Source organism: Felis catus, chromosome B1 (assembly GCF_018350175.1).
Source record: "Felis catus isolate Fca126 chromosome B1, F.catus_Fca126_mat1.0, whole genome shotgun sequence".
NCBI classification, from domain to species: Eukaryota; Metazoa; Chordata; class Mammalia; order Carnivora; family Felidae; genus Felis; species Felis catus.
The window spans coordinates 15,484,309-15,506,581 of record NC_058371.1 but is presented as its reverse complement, the minus strand read 5'-3'; the positions used below and the strand labels follow the sequence as shown (position 1 = coordinate 15,506,581).

The 22,273-nt window shown below is 42.6% G+C and overlaps 1 long non-coding RNA gene across 1 annotated transcript; it reads right to left on the bottom strand.

Annotated features, from left to right (window-relative positions):
- Window positions 1–13,843: 13,843 nt before the first annotated feature.
- LOC102900596 lies at window positions 13,844–21,051 on the bottom strand. The gene is made up of 3 exons (XR_002741608.2): window positions 20,902–21,051; window positions 18,172–18,298; window positions 13,844–14,382 (listed from the first exon to the last, which is right to left on the bottom strand). It is a non-coding gene; the product is annotated as an uncharacterized LOC102900596 (long non-coding RNA).
- Window positions 21,052–22,273: the final 1,222 nt, after the last annotated feature.

Here is a 22,273-nt window from a genome sequence, read left to right as displayed (position 1 = left end):
TTTAGATGTCTGGGGAGGGAAGAGAATACCTCTATATTCCTCCTCCTCCATTTACATTTTGTTGAACCACTGTCATCTAGGGGGAAAATATGAAAAATAAAAGATCATTATACTGTCTATAATAGGACATGTCACACTGAATGTAATGATTTGTTGATTGTTCATTCCAGGGAAAGAACTGTGAGTTCCTCTAGACAAAGGCCCAGTGTCACTGATATTTCTATCCCAAGGCCTAGAACAGTGCTTGCCCCATGGTTCATTTCAATAAATGTTTGCTTAATAATACCTGGAATATTTAAAACATTTTTCTATGGCTTTGTATCTGGAGGTCAAAATCTTGATTTTCCAGTGCTTGTACATAAAAGGTGTCTGTAGCAATGAAATTTTCATTTCTGAAGAGGAGGACCAAATCTTCGAGGTTATTGTTGCACTGATTATAAGGACAGGTAACTGTCTATTCTTAGATCCGTAAATGTCTGTTTCCTTGGACGTACTAACACCAGTGCCCATTCCTGGGTGTGCCTTCTTACCTCCACCACTGGGGGACAGCACAGATAGTGAAATCAACTCTATCAGTTTACACAGTGACAGGATCCCTCCACACCAGTTTATAGTACAAAATAAGCCCTTGAAAACATTAGTAAATAGCAAATGGTTGCAAGATGCAATCATTTTAGGTTTTAGGATTAATTTTCCCAAATCTGTAGAAAACCCAATATATTACCTTAGGCTGTAATCCTATGGCAGAGTCTCATCTGTTAAGTGAGGGGTTAGTCCTTCCAGCTCTAGGATTGATGGTTTCCATGGTTGATCTTCTCTCTGCCGTGCATCCCACTTTGGGTTTTTAAGTTGGGGAGGTAAATAGTAGATGGCCAGGTTCACCTTTAGGTCATGAGTGGCTCCTTTCCACAGGGGCCAAAGTCTGGGCACCACGGTCTCTCCTTGGGAGTCTGGTAGTAAAAACGGATGCAGAGCAAAGAAGTTTCCAGAGGCCAGCTTTCTGCAGTAGGGTGCCCTATACAGGGCAGGCTGTGCACAAAGTCGTGTTTGTTGGTCTCGTCAAAAAGCTCCTTCCAGGAGTTGGGCACTATGTACCCTGTAGGAAGCCAGTCGTAAGGCTCTGGCTCTAGACAAGGCACCCAGGCAACAGACAGTGGTCCCTGGCCTGACTATGGCTTTGGATGGCCTGTGGCCCTATTTTCTGAATCTTAAATCTGGACAACAGTCTGACCAGAGGAATGTGTTTCTGAATCTCATGTCAAAAACCTGAAGTGGGGACTGTCCGGGAAATTCTGGCATATGCGATCCTCAGCTCAGTGGTCAACTGTATGAAGGGGCTATTTACACTTCATCTTGTTCATTGTAATCTTTGACGTCAAAATTACGAACAGCTTTCTGCTTCCTTTCCTTCTGCATTTTCCATAAGCAACTCCCTCCATCCTGCCTCCCAATAGGCTATGGTCGATTTGGGAAATTCTAGCCGTGGAAGTGAGGGTTCATAATTGAGACATCCGAATAGAGGGAAGACCAAAGGGACCACCCCTCAAAGGAAAAAAACAACAACAAAAACCTCTTTGATAGGAATTTAGGTTCTAATATAAATGTGTTGGACAATACTTTTTACCTTCAGACAAGTTTTTAAACAATTGTTGGTGAGGGACCTCAGTGAGATTGGGCTGGTAGTGTGGTTGGTTGTACTTGGAAGGGGCTGGTCCCTTTTTTTTCTTAGATTTGTCTCCTTATTCTGTTGAGAATCCCTAACAGCAGAGCCTGAGGCAAGGATGTGAGTGTGGGGACTTATTTGGGAAGTGATTCCAGGAACCAAGAATGAGAGAGCAGGGTGAATGAGGCAGGGAAGAAAGAAAAGCCAAGATAAAGGTGCATTGTTGAGGTGGCTGCTGTAAGCAGTGGGCTCATTTCTACCAGGATCGCAAAAGTAGCGCCGGGAAAGCTGTCCAGATTTGTCTGCCTGAAGAAACAGGAGGCTTAAGCCCTTGCCCACCTGCTCCTGTCCTGTATTAGTCGAGGCTTCCTCCAAGACCCTTAACTCAGCGATGTGTCTGGTTTGCATTTGTACAAGGCAAACTCCTACAGTGTTGGAGATGGCCATGGGGCAGAAAGTTGAGCTCGAGCTTGAAGTAGGATGCGGGCAGCACAAGGAAAGTTATGTTTCCGTGGAACTGTCCAGGGCAGCTGAGACTGAAATGAGAAGTGGCGGAGAGGGCAGGGCACCGCGTTGGGTTGAGCAGTTGACTTAGGTAACAAGGCCCCTGCCTGGACCCATGCTTTAGAAGGTGCCTCTTTGGTCTTCCCCTGACTGCACTCCTTCCTACCTGGAGCTTGTACCCTCTGTTCTAGACCATTAGGTAATTAGGATCCTGTCTAAATGGCCCTGGGCCTTCAGGGCCTCTTCCCTGGGACCATCTTCAAAAGACAGACTGCTTGTCCAAAGGATGCCCAAGGTACCGCTGTCTGAAGAGAGTGAGGATGTGTGGATGGAGCTTGAATGGGGCTTAGGGAGTCCACACAAGGGGATGCAAGGCCCCCTATGTGGGGAACAGGGCTGGGGTAAAATGAAAGAGGATTGGCCCAGCGCTGGGGGCTAGCTTTCCCTCAGTCGCCACTGCCCTGTAGAGAACACCAAGGAGTCTGAAAATTATGAATTCAGCCTTGGCCTCATAGGTCATTACCGTGGCATATTTGCTATGTTAGAGAATAGAGTGTGTTTCATTTAACAATTTGTTTTCTTGATTTCTAACTCATAATTATCTAGACATAAGGCAAATGTGGGTTGGAAGTCAAGTTCCATCACGTTCCAATTTTTGTGGCCTTGAACTAAGAAAAAGGAACCTTGGAAAATAGGCTTTATATGCTTGGATGATTTCATAGAATTCCCAAGTTCATTAGCTTCTGTAATGACTCATGGTTGTTACTAAAATAAACTTTATATTATCTTTACAAAACTGGGGATCTTATTTAGGTCAGCAACTAGAAGGCACTAGACTCAACATTTCTGTGAACTAAGGATATGAATGACTAAAAGCAGGGGAATTATTACCTGAGGGCTGACTCTCAGAATATTACATATGAAATTTTTCCTGTTGACTCAGTGCTGGCTATAGGTGGGGCAGGAGAGCACTGGGACTGATGCATATCTGGAACAGTAAGGAATGTGGGAAGCAAACTGGAGAGAAACGGGCTCTATTTTAGGCAAAGGTGAATCTTACAAGATGAAATTTTAGAAGAAAAAAAAAGGTGGATTGTGTGGTTGAAGTGGGGACGGCAGAAACTGAGTGGCAAAGAGAAAGAACCAACTGAGAAATGTGAAAATGCGTATCAGAATTCGGATCCGTATCTTACACCATATACAAAAATAAACTCAGAATAGATAAAATGTGAATGTAAGACCTGAAAGTGTAAAACTCCCAGAAGAAAACATAAGGGAAAATCTTCATGACGTTGATCTTGGCAATAATTTTTTTGGATATGTCAACTCCAAAGCAGAGGCAACAAAAGCAACCATAGACAAACAGGAACTACCAAACTGAAAAGTTTCTGCACGGCAAGGAAAACAGTAACTGAGTGAAAAGCCCACCTACAGAATGGGATAAAATATTTGCAAACCACGTGTCAGAGAAGGGGTTAATTTCCAAAATAGTAAAGGGACTCATACAGCTCAATAGCAAAAAAAACCTCCAAACAACGCGATTTTATTTTTATTATTATTTTTTTAATGTTTATTTATTTTTGAGAGAGAGAGAGAGAGAGACAGCCCGAGTCGGGTAGGGGCAGAGAGAGAAGGAAACACAGAATCCGAAGCAGGCTCCAGGCTCTGAGCTGTCAGCACAGAGCCCAATGCGGGGCTCAAATTCCTGAACCATGAGCTCATGACTTGAGCCGAAGTCAGACACTTAACCGACGGAGCCACCCAGGTGCCCCCAAAGAACCCAATTTTAAATGGGCTAAAGACTTGAATCGACATTTCTCCAAAAAAGACACACAAATGGCCAACAGGTGTATGAAAAGATGCTCAATTTCACTAATCATCAATACAACTCAAAATCACAATGAGATACGATCTCACACCTACGAAGAAGGGATTATAAGAAAAAAGAAGAAAAGATAGCAAGTGTCATTGGGAATGTTGAGAAATTGAAACATTTGTATACTGTTGGTGGGAACACAAAATGGTGAAGCTGCTATGGAAAAGAGTATAAAGTTTCCTTTAAAAATTAAAAATAAAACTACCATATGACATAGCAATCCCACTCCTGGGAACTTACCCAAAGAATTAAAATCAGGATCTTAAAGAGATATTAGCACTCCCGTGTTCCTATTCCCAATAGCCCAGATGTGGAAACAACCTAAATACTCAACACAAATAAATGGATAAAGAAAATGTTGCATATCCATACAATGAAGTATTATTCTGCCTTTAAAAAGAAGGAAATCTTGAAAAAAAATATGTGACAGCATGGATGAACCTTGAAGACGTTATGCTAAGTGAAATAAACCAGTCACAAAAGGACAAATATTGCATGATTCCACTTACATGAAGTACCTGTATTTAAATCAGTCAAACTCACAGAAGCAGAGAGTAGAATGGTGATTTCCAGGGGCTAGAGGGGAAAACGAGGAGTTGTTAATCAATAGGCATCAAGTTTTTTATGCATGGTGAACAAATTCTAGGGGTCTGCTGTACAACATTGTGCCTACAGATAGCAATACTGTAAAATACACTTAAAAATCTGTTAGGAGGGTAGGGGCACCTGGGTGGCTGTTGGTTAGGTGTCTGACTCTTGATTTAGGCTTCGGTCATGATCTCACAGCTCATGAGATCAAGCCCTGCATTGGGCTCTGTGCTGACAGCACAGAGCCTACTTGGGATTCTCTGTCTCCCTCTCTGTCCCTGCTCCGCTCACATGCTCTCTCTCTCTCTCTCTCTCTGTCAAAATATATAAATAAAAACTTAAAAAAAAAATCTGTTAGGAGGGTAGATCTCACATTAAGTGCTCTTACCATAACAGAATTTTCTTTTGTTTTTAAAAAAAAATTTTTTTTAACGTTTATTTATTTTTGAGACAGAGAGAAACAGAGCATGAACGGGGGAGGGTCAGAGAGAGGGAGACACAGAATCTGAAACAGGCTCCAGGCTCTGAGCCATCAGCCCAGAGCCCAACGCGGGGCTCGAACTCACGGACTGCGAGATCATGACCCGAGCCGAAGTCGGCCGCCCAACTGACTGAGCCACCCAGGCGCCCCCAGAATTTTCTTTTAAATACCGTATCAATGTCCTTTCATATCTCCAATGTCTGGTATTCTTTTGAAAAGCTGGATATGAAGTAGCAATCTTTCAGTCTGTTATTATTAATATTATTATTACTATTATTATTAGAGTGGATAATTATCAAGTGCTCACTATGTGATAAGCTTTCTTCAAAGACCTTTACAAATATTATCTCCAACCATAAGTGTTAGGTAGTATTATTATCACCTTTTTATAGATCAAGGAGTGGAGGCACAGAGAGTCTAAGTAACTTGACCATGGCACAGCAGCAAATAATTGACACAGCGGATGCAAATCCAGGGAGTTTCCTTCTATTATATGAAATTCAGTATTTTTCTATGTTCATCCTGTTACAAATATACCTGTTTCCACAAGGGTTTTGAAGCTATTTAAAAAACATTTCAGAGTTCAGCTGTTAAATAAGGGACGAATTCAACCAACATTTGATGAGGACCCACTAAGTGTGTGAGCACTGTGAGACACTTAAGGATGATACAACCATGAATAGGCAGGAGTTAATTCATCCCTAAATCACTGAACAGCTTATAACATGAGGCAGAAAGTGGTAAATGTTCAAAGAGAAGAGCTACAAAGTGCTACAAGAATGCAAATGTGAGTAGGCTTATCTCTCTGGGTTGTGGAAGGATTAAGGCATGACCAGGAAGAAGTCACTTTGCTCCTAGGCTAGGCCTTGACAGATGGGTAAGGTTTTGACATTTGGAGACTGAATTTTGAGGTCCTGGCCTTGTCAATCAATAGATTGTACTCATACGTATTTTTATATCTAGCAAGATTTACTCTTGTGCATTTTTAAAGATAATTTATTAAGCACCTACTGTGTGCTCTGTGCTTAGCTAGGCACCAAGGATACAGGGAACATACGACACAGTCTCTGTTCTTGACTAACTTACACTCTAAAATAGGAAACAGATATGTATATAAATATATTATAATGTGATAGGCATACGCAGTGAGTAATCACCATTTTCTATTCTATTTTATAGAATATTAAAGTACTTCCTCCCTCTTCCTAAAAAAAAAAAAAAAGCCCATTACATAAACCCAGAAAAATTTTCAGTGTATAATCCTCATGTTGGTCAAATATTATTTTGTAACTATTAGAACAGTCCAGACTCTAGGGAAAAAATTCCATTATTTTTATAAAAGGTACCATTCACAAATCTCAGAAAAGAAAATAAAGTTCTATACTAGAGGAATAAGATAGCATCTGAACTGTTCTCCTAAAGCTATTAAAGTTCTAAAAATATCTCATGGGCATAAAACCCCAAGTATATGCCAACAAATCCTCATGATGCAAAACTGACACCTTTCCCATCTCCTTTATTATTATTACTTTTATTTTTTTTTAAGAGAGACAGAGTGCGAGCAGGGGAGGACAGAGAGAGGCGGAGACACAGAATCTGAAGCAAGCTCTAGGCTCTGAACTGTCCGCACAGAGCCCAACACGGGGCTTGAACTCACAAATCATGAGATCATGACCTGAGCCGAAGTCAGATGCTTAACCAACTGAGCCAGCCAGGCATTCTTCCCATCTACTTTTTTACAAAAGTTTCCAATTCAGTCTCTTCCAAGACTACTCTTTTTTTTATTATTTAATTTTTTTATTTTTTTTTTTAATTTACGTCCAAAGTAGTTAGCATATAGTGCAACAATGATTTCAGGAGTAGATTCCTTAGTGCCCCTTACCCATTTAGCCCATCCCCTCTCCCACAACCCCTCCAGTAATCTTCAGTTTGTTCTCCATATTTAAGAGTCTCTTCTGTTTTGTCCCCCTCCCTGTTTTTATATTATTTTTGCTTCCCTTCCCTTATGTTCATCTGTTTTGTCTCTTAAAGTCCTCATATGAGTGAAGTCATGATTTTTGTCTTTCTCTGACTAATTTCACTTAGCATAATTCCCTCTAGTTCCATCCACGTAGTTGCAAATGGCAAGATTTCATTCTTTTTGATTGCCAAGTAATACTCCATTGTATATATGTACCACATCTTCTTCATCCATTCATCCATCGACGGACATTTGGGCTCTTTCCATACTTTGGCTACTGTTGATAGTGCTGCCCTAAACATGGGGGTGCATGTGCCCCTTCAAAACAGCACACCTGTATCCCTTGGATAAATGCCTAGTAGTGCAATTGCTGGGTCGTAGGGTAGTTCTATTTTGAGTTTTTGAGGAACCTCCACACTGTTTTCCAGAGTGGCTGCACCAGCTTGCATTCCCACAAGACTACTCTTGATAGCTGCATATTTCCAATTGTGTAGTACAAGCAAAGGCAAGGCAGAAAGGCAGGAAGGGGCCTAACATTTGTTAAATGCCACCTGCTGTAAGGACCAGGCACTGCCCATGGCATTCGTGTTTATTCTCTTTGATCGTCACATCAACCATAATATGTAGATGTTAATCTCTATTTCACAGACAAGGAAATTCAAACTCTGGGAGAATACATAATCTAGCCAAAGTCATGCAGTTTATATATTAAAGGCTGGAATTATAATCTGTGTGATTCCCAAATCCCACTCCACCATGAAGTTCCTTATTTTATTTTGCAATCAGTGTAACTGGGATATTTCTGCCCTAAAATAATAAGTAGGAATACTGGTCTCTATACTTCAACTTAACATCCATGGGTATGCCTTTAGTATTTGTAGGTGTCATTACATTACAACAACTGGCTTTTATTTGAATAGCAGGCATTATACTACATAGAGATTTGTGATATTCTGGTCTAAATTGAATGAAAGCTGTTAGGTTCTTTAAGATTAACCTGCTATGTGGGACGCGTGGGTGGCTCTGTTGGTTATGTGTCTGACTTTGGCTCAGGTCATGATCTCGCTGTTCCCAGTTCAAGCCCCATGTCAGGCTCTATGCTGACACCTCAGAGCCTGGAGCCTGTTTCAGATTCTGTGCCTCCCTCTCTCTCTGCCCCTCCCCTGCTCATGCTCTGTTTCTCTTGCTCTCAAAAGAAATAAATATTAAAAAAAAGATTAACCTGATAAGTAATTTTAAAGCGACTCCCAGACATTGTCAATTTTACCAAAAAAAAAAAAAAAAAAAAAAGACTAACCTAGTATGGTATCATAAAATAGAAATAAATTGAATTGCTATGGAGTTGCTACTTCTGAATTTAAAACTAGACAAGATGAAGCAGATCTCTATAGTTTTTACTTAAATAATTCATTTTTTAAAGTTTATTCATTTTTGAGAGAGAGAGAGAGAGAGTGCGAGCACAGGACGGGCAGAGAGAGAGGGAGACACAGAATCTGAAGCAGGCTCCAGGCTCTGAGCTGTCAGCACAGAGCCCTAGGCAGGACTTGAACTCACAAATCATGAGATCATGACCTGAGCCAAAGTCAGACGCTTAACTGACTGAGCCACCCAGGCGTCCCTTAAATAATGCATTTTTTGATCAAACAACATATATGCTTACGTATGGCAAATAAAACCAACCTTAAAATACTAATTTCATTTCCTCTGCTATTTTTTGAAGGAAAAAAGAAGAAAAAAGATGATGCTGATCTACTATTAGGCAGCAAAACAATGTTTCAGGAAAACCAAGTGACGTGAATAAAGAAAATTCTCAAAGATGAGTAGGTCATAAACCTGCAGACAGCATGGCACAGCAATCAGTGTGTTCAAACTCCGGCCGTATCAACATGTTAACTTGAAGACTGAGGCATATTTAAAAGTAATTGTAGGGGCGCCTGGGTGGCGCCGTCAGTTAAGCGTCCGACTTCAGCCAGGTCACGATCTCGCGGTCCGTGGGTTCGAGCCCCGCGTCAGGCTCTGGGCTGATGGCTCGGAGCCTGGGGCCTGTTTCCGATTCTGTGTCTCCCTCTCTCTCTGCCCCTCGCCCGTTCGTGCTCTGTCTCTCTCTGTCCCAAAAATAAATAAACGTTGAAAAAAAAAATAAAAGCAATTGTATACTCAGGGGCATGGAATCTGGAAGTCAGCAGACTGCTTCTATGAAGAGTTGCTTTGTTACTTTGTTCTTTGTTACTCTACAGTCTTCCAAAAAATATCTAAGATCAAACTGCTTAGTTAGCTTTTAAGAGTGTGACTTTGGGGGGAAAAATATGTATGTATGTGTGTGTGTGTGTGTGTGTGTGTGTGTGTGTATATATACACACACACACACACACACACACACACACACACACACACACACACACATATATACATACATATAGCACCATACTTATTTTGTTTTCTTTTCCTAAAAATACTGTAAAAAGCAGGAGGAGCCAAGATGGTGGAACAGCATGGAAGTTTTTTTGTGTGTCTTGCGTCCATGAAATACGGCCAGACCCACACTAAACCATCCTGCACCCCTAGAAAACTGATTGGAGGATTAAGACAACACTCTGCACAACCTGAACCACAGAATTCAGCAGGTACACAGCGCAGAGAGGTGAACTGGGGGAGAGAGAAGTCACGGAGGGCAGGGAGATTTGTGTGGGGAGAGAGGACAGAGATGGGAGTGGGGGGGACAGTACGGGAAAAGCACCACCACCATCCCCCCCCCCCCCAAACAGCCGGAGAGAAAGTGGAAAAGCGGAAATAGCCTCAGGGACTGAACTAAAAAGGGAGAAAGGAGAACGGAGAGGGTTTAAATTCCATTAAGACTCTATAAACAGGGTGACCGCAGAGCCTGAAACTCCGCAGCTCCATATGTGGCAGTGCTCTGGTGGGAAAGGCGAATCCCCAGGAGCAGGGTGAAGTCTGGGGGGTCCTCAGGTCACATGGGGAGAGGCGGTTCCCCTGCCGGGAGGACATTCGGTAGAGGCTGTGCGGCCACCCCACAGGCAAATGTGCCAGCGGACCCCTTCAGAGAACAATCAGATTTTCAGGTGCTGGAACAAGGCCATTAAGGGTGAAGCCTGGTGCCAGATGTGTGTTGCGATTTTCCATAATTCCCGAAACGCTGCTGCTACACGACCGTGTGAGCTTTTTCTGGGGCAAGCTGGCACCCAGCCTCGGTCTCTGGGCATCGGCACCAGCACGATCCTGCGACCATTCCTGGGTGCAGCCGGCAGCCGGCCATTGCTCAGCGAGACCCTCCCCCAGAGGATCCGAGCGGGTCACAGCCGCAGTCCCTCAGAAGTGAGGGGTCAGGAAACACAGCCGCATCTGAGATAAAACTCAGGAGGGAGGTGCCGCCTGGCAACCTGATAGGTAGGTCATGGGCAGCGTAAAACCGGGGAGTGAATGGAAGCCGGAGATGAAGGGTGGGTGCGTGACTGCTGATCAGGGAGGACAGAGTTGCGATACTAGAGACTGGGTTGCTGGGTGACGCCATTTTCACCCCTCCCACACATGAGCATACACGCCTGCATATTTTCAGACCACAATGCTATGAAACTCGAAATCAACCACAAGAAAAAATTTGGAAAGGTAACAAATACTTGGAGACTAAAGAACATTCTACTAAAGCATGAATGTGCTAACCAACAAGTTAAAGGGGAAATTTAAAAGTACATGGAAGCCAATGAAAATAGTAACACCACAGCCCAAAACCTCTGGGATACAGCAAAGTGGTCATATGAGGGAAGTATATAGCAATCCAGGCCTTCCTAAAGAAGGAAGAAAGGTCTCAGATACACAACCTCACCTTACGCCTTAAAAAGCTGGAAACATAACAGCAAATAAAACCCAAAACCAGCAGAAGACAGGAAATAATAAAGATTAGAGCAGAAATCAATGCTATCGAAACCAAAAACAAACTAACAAACAAACAGAACAGACTGATGAAACCAGGCACTGGTTCTTTGAAAGAATTAACAAAATTGAAAAACCATCAGCCAGTTTGATCAAAAAGAAAAAGGAAAGGACCCAAATAAATAAAATCGAGAATTAAAGAGGAGAGATCACAACCAACACAGCAGAAATGAAAACAATAATAAGAGAAAATTATGCAATTATACACCAATAAAATGGGCAATCTGGAAGAAATGGACAAATTCCTAGAAACATACAAATTACTAAAACTGAAACAGGAAGAAATAGAAAATGTGAACAGACCCATAACCAGTAAAGAAATCAAATTAGTAATCAAAAATCTACCAAAAAACAGAGTCCAGGGCCAGGAGAATTCTACCAAACATTTAGGGAAGAGTTAACACCTATTCTCTTGAAGTTGTTCCAAAAAATAGAAATGGAAGGAAAACTTCCAAACTCTTTCTACGAAGCCAGCATTACCTTGATTCCAAAACCAGACAAAGACCCCACTAAAAAGGAGAACTATAGACCAATTTCCCTGACGAACATAGATATAAAAATCCTCAATAAGATATTAGCCAACCAGATCTAACAATACATTAAAAAAAATTATTCACCACAAGCAAGTGGGATTTATACCTGGGATGCAGGGCTGGTTCAATATCCGCAAAACAATCAATGTGATTCATCACATCAATAAAAGAAAGGACACGAACCACATGATCCTCTCAATAGATGCAGAGAAAGCATTGACAAAATACAGCATCCTTTCTTGAAAAAAACCCTCAAGAAACTAGGGACAGAAGGAGCATACCTCAAGATCATAAAAGCCATATATGAACGACCCAACGCTAATATCATCCTCAGTGGGGAAAAACTGAGCTTTCTCCCTAAGGTCAGGAAAAAGACAGGGATGTCCACTCTCGCCACTGTTATTCAACATAGTATTGGAAGTCTTAGCCTCTGCAATCAGACAACACAAAGAAATAAAAGGTATCCAAATCAGCCAGGAGGAGGTCAAACTTTCACTCTTCACAGATGACATGATACTCTATATGGAAAGCCTGAAAGATTCCACCAAAAAACTGCTAAAACTGATCCATGAATTTAGCAAAGTCACAGGATATAGAATCAGTGCACAGAAATTGGTTGCATTCCTATACACCAACAATGGAGCAACAGAAAGAGAAATCAAGGAATCAATCCCATTTACAATTACACAAAAACCCATAAAATACCTAGGAATAAATCTAACCAAAGAGGTGAAAAATCTCTACATTGAAAACTATAGAAAGCTTATGAAAGAAATTGAAGAAGACACAAAAAAATGGAAAAATATTCCATGTTGCTGGATAGGAAGAACAAATAATTGTTAAAATGTCAATACTATCCAAAACAATCTACATATTCACTGCAGTCCCTATCAAAATAACACCAGCATTCTTCACAGAGCTAGAGCAATCCTAAAATCTGTATGGAACCAGAAAAGACCCCGAATAGCCAAAGACATCTTGAAAAAGAAAACCAAAGCAGGAGGCATCACAATCCCGGACTTCAACCTGTATGCCAAAGCTATAATCATCAAGACAGTATGGTACTGGCACAAGAACAAGACACTCAGATCAATGGAACAGAATAGAGAATCCAGGAAACAAAAAGCAAAAATGAACTTTTGGGACTTCATCAAAGTAAAAAGCTTCTGCACGGCAAAGGAAACAATCAGCAAAACTAAAAGGCAACCAATGGAATGGGAGAAGATATTTGTAAATGACATATCACATAAAGGATTAGTATCCAAGATCTATAAAGAAATTATGAAACTCAGAACCCAAGAAAAAACAAATAATCCAGTGAGGAAATGGGCAAAAGACATGAACAGACACTTCTCCAAAGAAGACATCCAGATGGCCAACCGACACATGAAAAAATGCTCAACATCATTCATCATCAGGGAAAGACAAGTCAAAACCACAATAACATACCACCTCACACCTGTCAGAATGGCTAACGTTAACAACTCAGGCAACAACAGATGTTGGCGAGGATCCAGAGAAAGAGGATCTCTTTTGCATTGTTGGTGGGAATGCAAGCTGGTGCAGCCACTCTGGAAAACAGCATGGAGGTTCCTCAAAACATTAAAAATAGAACTACCCTACGACCCAGCAATTGCACTACTAGGTATTTATCCAAGGGATACAGGTGTGCTGTTTCGAAGGGGCACGTGCACCCCAATGTCTATAGCAGCACTATCGACAATAGCTTTCCAGAGTATGGAAAGAGCCCAAATGTCCATTGATGGATGAATGGATAAAGAAGATGTGGTACATATATACAATGGAGTATTACTTGGCAATCAAAAAGAATGAAATCTGGCCATTTGCAACTATGTGGATGGAACTATAGGGTATTATGCTAACAAAATTAGTCAGAGAAAGACAAATACCACATGACTTCACTCATATAAGGACTTCAAGATACAAAACAGATGAACATAAAGGAAGGGAAGCAAAAATAATATAAAAACAGGGAGGGGGACAAAACAGAAGAGACTCTTAAATATGGAGAGGAAACAGAGGGTTACTGGAGGGCGTGTGGGAGGGGGGATGGGCTAAATGGGTAAGAGGCATTAAGGAATCTACTCCCGAAATCATTGTTGCACTTAGATGCTAACTTGGATGTAAATTTAAAAAATAAATTAAATTTAAAAAAATAAAATAAGCTATGAAAGAAAGGAAGGAAGGAAGGAAGGAAGGAAGGAAGGAAGGAAGGAAGGAAGGAAGGAAGGAAGGAAGGAAGAAAGAAAGAAAGAAAGAAAGAAAGAAAGAAAGAAAGAAAGAAAGAAAATAATTGTGGTACACCCATACAGCGGAATTCTACTCAGGCAGAGACATGATGAATTTCAAAAACATGATGTTGAACAAAAGAAGCCAGATGCAAAGAAAGTACACAGTGTGTCCTCCCAGTCTCCCCACATCCTAGAAGAGAAGAAACTAACCCACAGAAACCAAAGTCAGAGAAGTGACGTTCAGTGGGAGACCAGAAGACAGATGGAGGGGAGCTTCCCGTGCTGATGGATTTGTTCTCTTATCTCCATCAGAGGGGCAGTTACCCAGATGTACACAAATGTAAACACATGTTGCGCTGCACACTTAGGATTTATTGTTTTACTGCATGTAAATAACACCTCAGTAAAAGTAAATACATAAAATGTAAAACAGAGAAGCAGTGACCACGGATGGCAGGTGGTAACAGTGGAGAGTGGGAAGGAAGGGAGGGTTCAGGAGAGGTTCTGTGGAATCATCTTATTTATCCTCTCTGAGCCCCAACTGCAAAGCGGATATAATAACACGATCTTTGCCGAACTGTTGGAAAAAATAATAATACAAAAAATAAAAATACTGTAAAAAGCAGCAAAAGCTCTTGGTGGATTCACTTGCATGTAATATTATTAATTCTTTTATTTGTTGTTGTTTTGCTTTGTTGTAACCGTAAGGCTAACCGCCACACTATGCCACACTTCTAATGGCTGCTTTTCTTATTGCCTTCCCTCCAGGGGACTTGACTCTCATTAAAGTGAAAAGGGACATGAACTGAATTTTCATAGAGTTCCTGGACAAACTGCAAGAAAGACACAGGCAGAAGAGACATGGTACGGTGATGTAAGAGTCAGGGGAAAGACAGGAGGGCAGAGATTTTGCAGGTTAATACTTTATAAAAGATGTGCATGGCTAACTTATGGAATTTTGGCTGCAACTTCCAACCAGAAATATGGATGGTTCACTAGGCTGGCATGCATAGAAGCAAAATCTCCCAGCCCAAAATGTGTCTCTTTGCATGTGGATTATTTTAAGCTAAATACTTTTTTGTTTTATTTTAGAGAGAGTGTGTGAGCAGGGGAGAGGGGCAGAGACAGACAGACAGACAGAGAGAATCCCAACAAGGCTCCATGCCCAGCACAGAGCCCGACACAGGGCTCGATCCCATGACCCTGGGATCGTGAACTTAGCCGAAACCAAGAAATGAACGCTCAACCAACTGAGCCACCCAGGCACTCCTAACCTGATTAGTATTATTTAAAAAAATTTTTTTGTTCATTTATTTTTGAGAGAGAGAGAGGGAGAGACAGAGCACAAGTGAGAGAGAGAAGGAGATAGAGAATCCAAAGCAGGCTCCAGGCTCTGAGCTGTCAGCACAGAGCCCGACGTGGGCCTTGAACTCACAGACTGCAAGATCATGACCTGAGCTGAAGTCAGACACTTAACTGACTGAGCCACCCAGGCTCCCCTAAGCTGATTATTTTTAAGAACAGAAAAGTCAGGAAGAAACTTTGACCTTTCCCCTAACTACCTGAAAATTTGTTTGATAGAGGACTGGCTGGCTCCAGGAAGGAAGGCACTACCACACACAACTACAGTATAATATGAAGAAAGTATGATAGACTGGGAGGAACCTAGCAAGGCCTATTTGATCAAAGTCCTTTCTATGTCCCATTGTTTCTGGATGGCCCCACAAACATGTTTCCTAAACATTTACTCTTTCCATTCTTTCTGTGAATTACGCCTCTTCCCCCTGAAGCCCCAGGCCCCTACCCCCTTCTCCTTAGTTCAGAATGACATATGTGCCTTGTTTTGCCTGATTGTCTTTGGATCTCACATTTACGTGGACTCCTCATACACACATAATCGGATTTGATTTTCTCCCGTTCATCTGTCTCCGTCAATTTAATTTCTTAGACCAGTCAGAAGAACCTTGTAGAGTACAGGAAAAGTTCCCAACCTCATAGGCGCCAACTCCCCTAGTCACCATCATGCTAACTACATAGAAGCTTTGCCGGAATAAAATAAATCTACAAATCATAGATGTTCCATAACAGATCTATTTTAGTAAATTCCCATCATAAGTCTCCCCTGGTATCACTAAACACCGCAAAGAACACCTTTCAGATCAAGGGTCCCACATCCTCCTTGCCCCAGGTTTCCTATCGCCACCACTTCTGCTTATGTGGCAGGATCACTGCTGTCTAATAATCACACAGAGCGTGGCATCTCACACTGGTGAAGTCACTTCTCTCCTGGTTCCCGGCTTTCTTGAGTGGACATAAAAGTCTGTGCCCTACCGACGAGCAGGGGGAGAGTCTGAACAGAAGTGCCTTGTTGATCAGGCTGGCGACTTAACTAGCAAGTAGGTCACATCAGGCTGGTTATCTTGTCCTCAGTGGAAATATTTTCTCATCTGCCTGGGAGAGCTGCAAGCCATCTAGAGACCTTCAGAGGCAAGCAATAATCACTATTGACTTTCCTGCCACATCCTATCCAGGTGAAGCGGTGCGCTTGTGAGGCAGTAGAAGGTCTATGTACCTTAGGAGTAGCTTTTAATTCTCGAGAGGCAGCACAGGGATGGGGTAGTTTGCTCTTAGTAGAAATGCCTGGAAGATAAGGAATGAAGGAAGCACACCCTAAAGGGATATGTGTCTTTGACTGTCTATCCAGAGCCGAAGTCTTAAGGAAGGCAGAGAATAGGACCAGGAGGAAATTCAGCTGATTCAGCCTAAAGAGGAGGCCTTTCTCTAGACGGGGACCCTCACAGGGTAAGACTTCTGTCAAATCTCCTGAGGAGATGGTAGGAAGGTGTGAGCTTCTGCCTTAAACTTTCACACCTAGAGCAACTTGCCCTCATCAGCAGAGGGTAGGTAGAGGGGAAACTAACTTGAATATAGGTATGCATTTCTTAGAAGAGTGGGGTATAAAGGCAGTTGTGATCCAGAGATCAAAGTGTCCAATAGTCTAAAATGAGCCTACAGCATCTTAAAGTTCACATTAAAAATCTTTTCTTAATGTTTATTTTTGAGAGAAAGAGAGACACAGTGCGAACAGGGGAGGAGCAGAGAGAGAGGGAAACACCGAATCTGAAGCAGGCTCCAGGCTCTGAGTTGTCAGCACAGAGCCCGAAATCAAGACCTGAGCTGAAGTTGGACGCTTAACCGATAGAGCTACCCAGGAACTTGAGGCATGACGTTTTTAAGTTAAAAACTGAAAGTTTTCTGACACCCAAAGCACAGGCAATAAAAGAAAAAGAGAGAAAAAACTTCTGTGCATCAGAGGACATTATCAACAGAGTGAAAAAGAAAACCCATGGAATCTGAGAAATTATTTGCGAATCATCAATCTGATAAGGGATTAATATCCAGAATATATAAAGAACTCGTACAACTCAACGACAACAACCGAAAAACCAACTACAAATGGGCAAAGGATTGAATAGGTACTTCTCCAAAGAAGATCTGCAAATGGCCAAGAAGCACATGAAGAGATGCTTAACATTACTAGCTACTAGGGAAATGCGAATCAAAACCATAATGAGACACGACTTCACAGCCATCAGGATGGCTATCAAAAACAACGATGTAACAAGTATTGGAGAGGATGCGGTGACATTGGAGCACCTACCACACGGCTGGGAGACACGTGAAGTGGCGTAGCCGCTGTGGAAAATGGCATGGCAGTTCCTCGAAAGAAGAAAGGAAAGAAAGAAACAGAATTACTGTATGAGTCAGCAATTTCACTGCTAAGTATACACACAAAGGAACTGAAAGGACAGAGTTTCAGTTCGGGAAGACGAAAAAATTCCGGAGGTGGATGATGGCGATGGGTTATACGGCAGTGTGTGAATGTACTTCATGCCCCCGAACTGTACACTCAAGAATGGTTAAAGTGGCACGTGTTATTTACGTTTCACCATGATGAAAAGCTCAAAGACTTTGAAAACATACAAGCTTTAAAAAATTAATTAAAGGAAAAGTTCATGAAAACTAAATCAAAAGTAAAACCTACAATTCATTCATCAGTCCCCATAGCCACGTGCCACGTGTACAATTTCTGCTCTTTCTGGTCATTCCACTGACTGTGAGCAGCCATCTGTGGCCTTTTGGCTGGCTCATCAAAATCACCTTGGATGAGCATCATTTCTTCTAATTCTCCTCCTCTAGCCCACAACCTACATCCTACGTCCTGCAGACCACACCTGCCAGTTATTAAGTGTTGCTCTGCCCCTCCCCCACTGTCCTCTGGTCTCTGTGTTTTCATTCACCACCTCCTGCTGCTCTAGGCTCAATCTCTATGCAGTTGGACATGTGGGTATTGCTAACTACTGACCCGGATAAGCAAGAAACACAATTCAATAGACGTTTGCTCTTTGCAGATGATCCCGGAACAGGAGAGCCTTGGGGTGGCCCGTCCATATCCATTTATTCACAGTGGCATTGCAACAAACGTTTTGTGGCTGGGGATTTCAAAGAAACGGGATTTTATTAATTTATGTGCTGAACCAGCATTACAACAGTTTATGCAGAATTTGCAAGTGTTTGGGTTGTGAGCATGGACAACGTGAAACACTTAACGAAAAACTTTCACAAAACTATTTCCAGCAGTTTAGCTATGCGAGAATAACTTTCATATGACGATACCCTGAAAATAAAATCACTTTTTACTTAAAGCTGCTCATCTAGTTGCTGTTTTAAACTTTATCCCAAGAACAGAGATGTTACTCAGTAAAATGGAACTGCAGCCCTCTCAACAGCAAGGTTCACTAATTGTTAAATGTTTTCTGGTGATGATTTTTTTTTAATTTTTGAATTTATAATGATTATTATAAAAGTGGTTGTTGATAGTATCACTATAATTTACTTTCTAATAGAATGAGTTTTATTTTTAAATGTAAGAGCTACAGGTCTGATAATATTAGAATTTATTTTGTGCCATTTCTATAATGATGCCAGGAAACTGTCTTCTCAGCAGTATTTTTCAATGTTTCAGATTATTAACAAAATTATCTGTTTTAAAACTACGGCATTAAAATATACCCTCAATAAACTATTATAGCGTCCAGGTCTTTGAAGTCTGTATAAATAATGATGATGTAAACATTTTTCTCTACAAAGTAAAGTTTAAATTTCTACCAGAATAGAGCCCTTCTTTGATTAGAAATGTGATTCCCAGGGGCATCTGGGTGGTTTAGTCGGTTGAGCTTCCGACTTCAACTCAGGTCATGATCTTGCAGTTAGTTCATGGGTTCGAGCCCCACGTCGGGCTCTGTGTTGACAGCTCAGAGCCTGGAGCCTCCTTGGGATTCTGTGTCTCCCTCTCTGTCTGCCCCTCCCCCACTCACGCTCTGTCTCTCAAAAATAAACAAACATTAAAAAAACAATTAAAAAAAAAAAGATATGTGATTCCCAAATTGTGAACCAAAGCACACCCGGGGTGACATGGCAAACTCCAGAGGCACTGTGGGCTATTAAGGTGTTGGGGACACAGGCATCAGTTGGACACCACATGAACTATGTCGTTTAGACCTAACTACTGAATAAAGATAATTGTAAGGTGTTTTGTTTTGTTTTGTTTTGTTTTTCTGGCTGCAGGGCTGCAGGAATCAGGGAAATTTGGGAATCTCTGGATTAGAAAGATTAGTGGCCACAAAATACAAGATAACCGAGAAGTCCTTATGTAGTATAACCCTGTTGTTTTACACATGAGAACACGGTTCAAATCTGAAATCTGTGGTGGGTCCTAAACACTCAGCCTCCTGGCTCTCTGGTCAGGGCTGTAAGTCAAAAGATCTGATGAACGTGAAGTCTGTTGAGGCTTCCATTCTTCCGCTGCCCCTCTGCCTCACTGCTTCCCGGTCAGTAGACCCAAACTGTGAAGCCCCAGCTTGACCACCTCCCAGCTGAACAGCTCCAGCCAAGTTCCTGACCCTCTGTGAACCCACACTTCCTCACGGGCAAAATCAGTGGGATGATGATAATTGCTAACAAGAAAACGGAATCACTTCCAGAATCAGTAGAAATAATGCATTTGAAAAAGCCTTGTAAACTGCCAAGCACTTTATAAATTGTTTTTCACCAAACAGTATTTAAACATCTATGTTACAAGCACTGGGGAGACAAAAAAGGAAATCAAAATCACCTCTGTGTTTAAGAGGCTTATCTCTCTGGGAGGGGAGAAATAGAAATGATTATAACAAAAATTGATTCACGTTACAATGGTAGTAATGACCAAGCATAAGGTGAATAGGGAAGAAGGTCCTCCTGAGGGGGTCAGGAAGTCCTGGCCGAAGAGACAGGGCCTTCAGTCTGACTCAGAGAGTAAGTAATGGACGGGGGAGGGAGAGCAGGCCACAGAGGGGGAACAGCCCGGACCAATGAGAGAGGTGAAGGATTAGACTGCCTTCTGGATGGCATAGCACTCCACAGGGCTGGAGGGAGAAGGACAGGAAACAAGAGATGAAAGGTTACAGATGGGAGACTAAATGCCTGAGCTGGATCTTGGTTGTTCAGGGCCTGGCACTCCTTTCAAAGGAGTGGACGTTACCCCGAAAACCTTGTGCAGTGCGCAGCTCCTCCTCCCGGCCTGCATCTCAGATGGGGGCTCTGTAAATCTCGCCTCTTTAAAATTGACAGCAATACCTTAAGTTACTGGCACGTGGGTTTCATTTTCTTCGTGGCCATTTAATTCTGTCACACATAATGTCCCTAAGTGAAAGTCATTTTCCCGTCTGTCACATTCACTAAGACATCAAGCTTTGGTGACGACGCCTGTCCTCACTGAAGCCCTACGAGGAGGCGCCCTCGCACCCTTCCACATTGAACGCCAGTGGAAAAAGGGCCTTTATTATGGAATTCATTCACGATCAAGGGACCTCAGCTTTTGTGTGGGTTCCCTCACAATGTGTCAAGCAGGGAGCCCCATTACCCGTGTGGCTCAGGCCCACAATGTCACAAGTGTGGGAGGATCACAACCCAGAACGGGGATGCAGTCACGTTTTGGGCGGCTCTCTCTGCTGAACATGCACAAGGCCCTGGGGTCCCACCTGTCGAACAGACCGACCTTTGAGAAGTCTGGCTCTTTCCTCCAGAAGCGAACGGGCTCCGCGGAGGTCCCCGCCGACTTGGCAGAGCCTTCCGGAAGGCAGAAGCTCCTCCTGCGTCGGGGCGCCAGAAGGTCAAGCTCGCGGGGTGGGCCGCAGGTCACACGCATGCGCACTCACCTCGCCGCGTCTCCGTGGACGTTTTATTAGCTCACGTCACCGCAAGAAGGACCAGGAATAGTAGGAGTATTTTGAGACAGAGAGAGACCGTAGTCATATAGGTTTTATTTTATTTGTTTATTTATTTTAAAATGTTTGCTTACTTTTGAGTGGGGGAGGGGCAGAGAGACAGGGAGACACAGAATCCGAAACAGCTCCAGGCTCCGAGCTGTCGGCACAGAGCCCAACTCCGCGCTCGAACCCACGAACAGCAAGATCATGATCTGAGCCGAAGTGGGGCGCTTAACCGACTGAACCACGCAGGCGCCCCCATATGGCTTTTATTGTAGCCTATCGTTGTAATAGTTGTGTTTTATTATTAATTGTTAATCTACTGTGCCTATTTTATAAGTTAAGCTTTATTACAGGTATGTGCGTACAGGAAAAAACAGTGTATGTAAGGTTCGGCACTATGCATGGCTTCAGGCAGTCACTCCAGGTCTTAGAATGTAGCCCCGATAGAACAGGGGGGACTTCTGTACTTGCCCCGACCTCGGCAAAGCCTGGCTTCCAGAGCCTGTCAACACAGAGATGCTCTCTTGTTTTCTGTCTTGATCTCACGTTTGTTGCTTCCTGTCAACATCACACAGTTGCTTTGGTCAGGAGTGACTAAGCCATGGGTGGATTCAGGCCTCAAAATCCCTGGGATGAAACGGGGTTCAAACGGAACCAAGAGGTGGCAGGTGTCCCCCCAGTTGAAGGCACCCCACAGCACAGCATGTGGGGTACAGGCACCTCACTCCCTCCTACGCTGCAATCAGACCTGATAACAAGCCTCTGTGGCCGGACTCTAGCAACTCCAGCAATAATTTTATTATTATTTATTCACTGCTTATTGTTACAAAAAATGTTAATCCTCATAATCCACCTGTGCATTAAGTTCTAGTGTCACCTTTGAACTAAGTTATAATATTACCACCACTTGAGGTAAGGAAACCGAAGTTTGTAGAAGTTAAAGTTTCTCCCAAGTCACATAGGCTGAAGTGGCAGAACTAGGATTTGAACTCAGGTCTGACTCCAAAGCCCCATGTCCTCACTGGAGGGATGGGAGCAAGAAGGAGAGGTTCTGCAGGAAGACTCCAGGGTCCTGACACTCCTATATGTGTCCAGTATCAGTGTGTTTGTCTCTCTTGATCCAGGATAGATCAGTGCTGATGGTTTTAAAACTCCTAA